Source organism: Artibeus jamaicensis, unplaced genomic scaffold, assembly GCF_021234435.1.
Source record: "Artibeus jamaicensis isolate MK-2021 breed Jamaican fruit bat unplaced genomic scaffold, CSHL_Jam_final contig_786, whole genome shotgun sequence".
Lineage (NCBI taxonomy): Eukaryota > Metazoa > Chordata > Mammalia > Chiroptera > Phyllostomidae > Artibeus > Artibeus jamaicensis.
The window spans coordinates 5,036,924-5,044,212 of NW_026521971.1; positions in this window are offsets into that span (position 1 = coordinate 5,036,924).

The following is a 7,289-nucleotide window of genomic DNA, read 5'->3' on the forward strand; positions in this document are numbered from 1 at the left end:
TGAGAAGTGAGGTCTCTCGAGAGGTCACACAGCCAGGTCGTGGTGCAGGGGAGCCTCCGATTCTGTCACCTGTACTTGTCCACTCATCTTAAGTTGCTTCTTTTAAAGGGAAACTTGGCAAAGAACACGGGGTTAAACTGCCTTGCATTTGGTCAAGTCGGGGGAGGTATCTTGCCCTTTTCTGGGGGAGTGGTTTTGTTCTGAGGTGGGGAGGGCACTGTTTCTTTTCCGAAAGATGTTCAGAGCCCTGGGAGGCGGTCGTGTTCCCTGAGTGTCCCTGGGCAGGAAATGAAACGAAGCCGGATTTGAATAAATGCAGAGGGGGGTTTACACAGCTTTCTACGTGGAAGCCAGAGCGACCTTCCACGAAGGGCACTTTGTGTGCCCGCACATTTGCGCCTCAGAAGAGATTATAAAGGGGCTCAGAGGTTGGCTCTGACAGGCAGAGGTCACAGGCTGGGGCCCCAGAGCCACCTCTTCCCCATCACGCGCTCCCTGAGTGACCCCCGGGCCTCCCGCTCCGGCCTCCTGCGGAGAGATCGGGCGAGGGGTGGCAGAGGTGCCTTCCCTGCCACCGCAGGGCCATTTGGCTTCTGTCTAATGGAAACTTGGGAGACCGGGAGCATCGGCGCCTCTCGATTTCCTAGACTGCTGTGCTGGCCTGTGGTGCTTGGTGAAGCTATTTCTGTTTGTTCTGCACTCCAGGGGAGTTATTATTCAGCCACTCAGCGTCACCCTGAAGCTGGGGCGGAGACCTGCGGTGAAATGCTGCTGCGTGAAGGCTGGACTGTGCCGCTGCTGCCCCGTCCCCCTCTGTGTTGGGGGAGGCTGCAGGCGGGGGCTGAGGAGTGGCTTCTTCTGGCCCCGAGGACGCCAAGGGTGCCCAGGGTCGCAGGCCTTTCCTTTAACCGTCACTCCTGGCCATGTTCTTCCTCGTTTTTGTTTTTGATTTTGTTTTTACAGATGGCTTTGGCAGCCGTAGCGGTTGGAGATTTGAGGTTGCACGACAGAATGACCATTTGAGAACTCAGCAGCCAGGAGGCCAGCCCCAGGCTCTGAAATGAAGAGATTTTCCCAGCGGCGATGGGCTGGCGTAGGCTCGGGGAAGGGGCAGCCAGAGCCCACGGGCGCTGTGGTCAGTTCTCGGAGAGGGGTGGCTGAGAAACAGTGGGTATGAGGGGGAAGTGGTTCTGCAAGGGGACGACTCGCAACAGGGCTCCCCTCCCAGAAACAGTGCCTCGATTTCTGATCCTGATCCACGCCAGGGCCTGTGGCGTCTCACAGGATCGGGTGGCAGGGTGGAGAGGCAGCGAGGTGGCTCACTGGGCTGCCTGGGGCTGGGGCTGGGAGTCTCAGGAAGACAGGCATAGAGGGTGGTCGCGGCCACTGGTCACCCACCCATGTCTAAGGACAGCACCAGCTGGAAAGACCTACAGTGCTGGGACTGGGAACCTGCAGGACAGGGTGTCACCAGCTCCTGTCATCAGTATATCCGTCTCATGGCCGCCTCCAGAGTGAGCTCTCTGGCCAGCCTGGGGCCGAGGGGCTGGGCTGGGGAGCTGCAGCAGGCTTGGGCTGGTCTCCAGACTCTGCCCTGTGCTGGGCTCCTGGATGGGCAGGTGGGGCCCGACTTCCCAGAATTGCAGCGAAGCGGTTTTGGGTCTGTGTGGACTGGCATCCCTCCCTAGTGAGCACCCCCCCCCCCACAGAGGCCAGGTCCAGCCTGCAAACAGGTCCTTCAGAGAGGTCTCTGCCTTCTGGACGGGGCCTCTGGCAGCTGGTCTGGGCCTCCCGCAGAACCGAAGTCCCTTTCGGCATTAACAGGGTCAGGGAGGAGAGGTCTGCTTCTGACAACATCCGCCCTTCGCTGGGAGTGTGCAGGTGGGTTTCCTTGGAGTTACCATGGAACTTATCCGCACGACCCAGGGACGCGAACAATGGCAGGGGACCACCTGGGGGCAGGGGGGTGCTGGAGGGAGGGGGGCAGAGGGGGAAATTAGGACAATTGCGATAGCGTAATCAATAAAATATAATTAAATAAAAAATAGAGAGGCGGATTTCCATCTTTGACCAGGAAGAGGATGGAAATTTAAGTTTACAAAAATTGGGAGCATATTCTGTTAGGAATAATTAGAAGATTATTCCTAAAGTATTATTCCTAATCCATACAAGAAAATTGTTTTCTTTTTCTCCCCAAATTTAAACACAACAAAACCAACAACAACAGCAACAAACCAACATGGTTTCTCTCCCATAAAGCTCCTGGGACCCCAATAATCTTCACTCAGGGCAAGTCCTGCCCCAGAGTCAGCCACCCCGGCTGCAAACCATCCCTTGGCCAGGGTCTGGGGCCAGCTCTCGCATCTGTCCCGGTCCTTCCTGAACCCTCTGCATGAGGCGGCGTCTTTGGGGTGGGGACGTCCTGGGCAGAGGGCCTGCCAATGGGCCGTTGGGGCGGAGAGAGGCCCCTGCACCTAAGCGGCAGCATGTTGGTTATGAAAAGTTCTGAGAATGTCCTTTTCGCTCTGTCACTCCTTGACAGGGCCTGATTCTTGAGGAAATGTGATTTTTAAAAAAAAAGTGTTCGGCGAGAGAACTGAAGCTGGCCTTTCAGTGGCATTTTCAAACCTAAATTGGAAACTCCGTCAGCTTTGCCATTTCATGCCTAGGCAATGGGAGCCCCACCGCTCCCCACCCTGGGGCTCCGCTCCCAGGTCCGAGGCCAGGGTGTCTCCACCCTGGAAGGTTCCCCGGGGAGACACAGGTGGTCCCTGCACCCCAGTACTGCTGCAGACGGGCCTCCCCCCTCCCCGCCCCCCACAGGAGGCTGCCCATGAGCTCTCCGCGGGTGGGCGAAGTGGGCTCAGTGACTCAGAGTCATCAGACCCTCCCCTGAGGACTTGGAGATGACACTCACCCAGAAATGGCACCGAGTGGGTTTTCTCAGCGTCTCAACTGGAACCGGATAGGGAAAATGAGAAACTTGGGGGTGTGAAGGGCATCTTGTGATCCAACAGCCTGCCATCTAGCACGCCATCTAGCGCAGCGGGGCGAGAAGGCCGCTTGGGCCCCGCCCTCCAAGGGGGGCTGGGCCGGGGGTTGGGGGGGCAGCGTCTGTGGGAACAGGGCCGTGGTTCCTGCTCCTGGTACCTCCTCTCTGCAGCTCCTTGAGTCATGTGCGGAGCGCTACAAATGCAGGTTCTGGCCCAACCTCCAAGATTACAGCCAAGGATTTGGAGCTGGGAGTGTGCATGTGTGTGTGTGAGTGTGTGCGTGGGTGTGTGTGACCACTGACCGAGGTCTCCCCCCCGTGTTTCCCCGCACCCGAGACCTTTCCTATTGGCAGATGACAGTCAGATTGCCTCCAGGAAGGAACCACAAGTCTAACAAAGGAGTCAAGTGATGAATTTTCTTGTTTCAAAATCTAGGCCTAGATAGAAGGTTTGGAACAAGATGTGAGTGGGGGCAGGGCTGTGGCTGGCACATTTGGCACCTTGGGTGGGTTATAAAAAGGCAGCTTCTCCTTGGCAGGACTTGGGCAGATGTGAGCCTCCCATCCTACCCCCACCCAGCAGCAGGGCCCACCTGTGCGGGGCAGGCACCACTTGGCTGCATGGGGCAGCCCCAGGGAGGGGCCAGTGTTCCCGTCTGTGCCTGAGGGGAGAGCAACGGGGTCCTGGGGCAGGACCGGTGGGAGGTGAGGAGACCTGCATTGGTGGGGAGATAAGAACACCTTGGATGTTGGTGCATCCCTGAGAGGGGCTCTGTCTGTCTTGGGAAGGAGAACACAACCGAGATAGTCTCCAGGATGAAGGTGCAGAGAGAGATGATAAACACCTTCCTTGGCGTCATTCTTGAGGCAGAAGCCCCCCGAGTGTGGAAGGCTTCCCCAGCCTTAGCAGTGTGAAGTGGAAGAATAATTCCCACAAGCTCACCTAAGTGCGTTCGGAGGGGCCCAAGCGGGCGCAGCTGGCTTTCTCTGGCTCCCAAGACTCCAGAGTGTTTCGAGAGGGGTGGGAGCCATGGCCGGGGATCTCAGCTGGTTGGAGCACGGTCTCTGGACGCCGTGGTTGTGGGTTCTGTCTCCAGTCAGGGCACATATGAGAAGCAGCCACTAAATGCATCAGGAAGTGAAACAAGGAGTGGATGTCTCTCTCTCTCAAATCAATCAAATGGGAATGAGGCTCTCTGCGGCAGCGACCTGCAGGACTGATCTTTAGGAAGCACAGAGAACAGCAGGCGCCTGGTGGATGCCCACACGGAGGCCTATGGACGGGACGTCCCTCACCCACCTTCACATCTTACTAGCACAGCGCCGGGGGTGGAGGAGTGCGGGCCCAGGGCTGAGACCGGAACCAGTCCTGGGGAATAGTTGGGGGTGGGGACGTGGGGAGCTCCTCGCAGAGACTAGGGGAAAAATCTTGTAACCCATTTCGTACCCACCTGGATTTGTAGATACGACTGATCCCAGTAGGTACCGAAAACCACCAGTAAATAACGATCTCTGTGTGATGGGATTAAGGGAAATTTTCATTTTCTTTCTGAGTGCTGAGGTTTGTTGCAGAAACAAAAGAGATTTTCATTTTTTTTCTGAGTGCTGTTATTGGAGAAAATTTCTCCAGTAACCATGGTTTACTTTTGTAATGAGAATAATCATTTTTTAAAAAAAACCACAGAAGTAATTTGCTTTTTCATTTCCCCTCTCTGGGGTCCTTGGTCCTTAAGTGCTTCCTCCATCAGGCCTCCTTCAGACCCTGGGGCCCCGGCCTGCCCTGCCGGCCCACAGGCCCTGATTCACCATGGTGACGATGACCCTGCTGACGAGACAACCGCATCGCCGGGACACTTTAATCCTCTCCTCACCCACTTGTGAGGACAGCCAGGGTGGAAGAGATAGTCTCATCATTTCTGGCTCCATGGAGATAGATGGTCTCCTCTCCACCCTCAGCAGGAGGGTCTGCTCTGGCATCGGCTGAGCCGAGTCTGGGCCTTTCCACCGCCCAGGCTGCTGAGGCTGTGCCCTTGCTCGGAATCTGCTCCTCTGGCCCCTAGAGCCTTGCAGGAAGCCTCACCCTGAATCACGAGGAGGAAGAGGCCCACCCTTGGCTGATGGGGCTGTTTGGAAGGAAACGGAGAGCATGACAAACCTGCTGGGCCCCTTTAAAGAATCCCCACCTGGGAGCCACCAGATGAAAACAGAACGGGAGGAAGGAAGGGGAAGCTTGGTGAGCTGGAGGGAGAAACATGTTGATTATTAAACAGTGAATTACCTGCATCTAATTATGAGCACACTTACATAGCACATTTCCTCTGATACAGATCGGAAGTGGCTCCGACTCTCACGAAGAGTAGGAAAGGGTGATTAAAAAACGAAAGGGCGGATCTCAAACCTGAGAAGGCAGTCCTGTGTCTTTCTCTCCCCTTTCTGCCAGCTGACAGCTTCTCTGCCTGCACCTCAGGGCAGAGCCTGAGGGGTGGGAGGGGTCCCCCTCCCCTTTGGGATCAACACCAGGACATCCAGGAAGCTTGCTGTCCTCCTTGGGATGGGTTGTCTGCCTCAGGGTCTGCTCTCTGACTCCAGGCGAGCCCCGAGGTCCCAGGACAGAGGTGCGGTGGGGGGACCCTGCCCATGCTCCAGTGCAAGAGGGACATTTCCTCACCTCCAAGAAGCAGGAGGCCAGCTCCAAACTAGGCCTGGAGAAGGTTATTACTTAAACCCTTGTTAGTGTTTCCTGTCCGTTTACTGAGTTTTCACTCCGTAATAATGCTGTTTAACGATGGATGTGCAGCACAGATAAAGTAGGAGTGAGCTAGTCACTCCCACCTTTTTCTTGGGTCCTCCCATGCTTTATCCCCCATCTTGTCTACCCGTCCGCATCTTACACATCCTTCCGAAATGAAAGTAGTCCCACCTCCCTGATGGAGTTACCTAGTTAGAGTGCTGGACCGTCAGTCCCCAGTCCCATTTCCACCACCCACTAGGCAGGCGACTTGAAAACCGCCCCACCCAGCAAGTTGGCTTCTGGGGCAGTGGCGTTCAAATATGGTCGACCATCGCAGTTACTGGGGAGCTTCACAAATGCAGATTCCTAGGCCCCCCGTTCCCCGTCTGTAGGTCCACATCACTAAGTAGTGTCTCAGGGGGTGCCCAGGCAGGAGGTCTGGGACCTCAGTGAGAAACCCCGGGCAAGGACCATCCCTCCGCCCCCGGGCTGCCTCCTGGGTCAGTGCTTCCACACTTGTTGTCCAGCCTAAGGGGCATCCTTCCCACTCAGCAGCCTTCATCGGCACCCACTCCGCACCTAGTCCAGTTCACCGGGCTCGGGGCCCCCAGGGGCTGAACTTCCGGCTCATGGAGGTCCCACTCAGTGGGGCCCTTGCACCACCTGAGCTCCCTGCATGCAAAGGAGGTAATTCATCCCGCCCTGCCCACCGCACGGGGCGGTGTGGTTCTACTTAAATGAGGTGAGGGACGCGAAATTGAAGGCAGTGTTATCATTGCCCACTGGGAGTGACTCGCTGACTGGTGACAGCCCCTCTGTATTGTCTACGGCTCATTAAAAACCCCACAAGCTGCCTGGCTGTTCCCGGGCTCCCTCCCTTCCCTCCAGGGAGCCCGTGGGCTCCTTCGCAGGCGAGTGAGGCACCGTAAGTGGCCTTGATGGGCCGCATTCGCTGGTTCAACCCTGTTGTTGAACGGGTGCACCTTTCTGCAAGATGAGCAGACCTTTTTTTGGGGAGGGGGCGGAGCTATTGGTGGAAAGAAACAGAGTTTCTTTCTAGGCGGAGCGAAGCTGACCTGGGCATTTGGGGCCCCTGACACCAGCAGCCCACAGCTCACAACTGTGCTCGGAGCAAGTCCTTCTCTCGGGGTGCGTGGGTGCGACTCCTCCGCTATGGTTGGTCTGAGGATGGTGTGGAAAGTTCCCGAACCATCCTCCGGTCCCTTTGAGTTATCTGCTGTGTGGGCAACACAGCGCTTGGAAAATGAGTGGCTTAAAACACTTAATTATTTCTTTTGGTGCCGTGGCCGACAGTTTTCTGTTTCGTGGTGTGGACTCACGCCTGTGGCTGGGCTCAGCGGGGAGCTGGGCTGGATGGAAAGAACGAGAGGTCTGCCCTGCTCCCGCGCACCCCCTCTCCCCGTTTCCGCAGGCTGTACCCGGCTTCCCTGCAGGGGCACGAGCCAGGGCACGTGCTGGTTGGGCCTTCGCTGCGCTGTGCTCGCCGACATCCCGTTGGCTCACGGAAGTCATGTGACCACGCCCAGCGTCCGCGAGGGCGGGGCG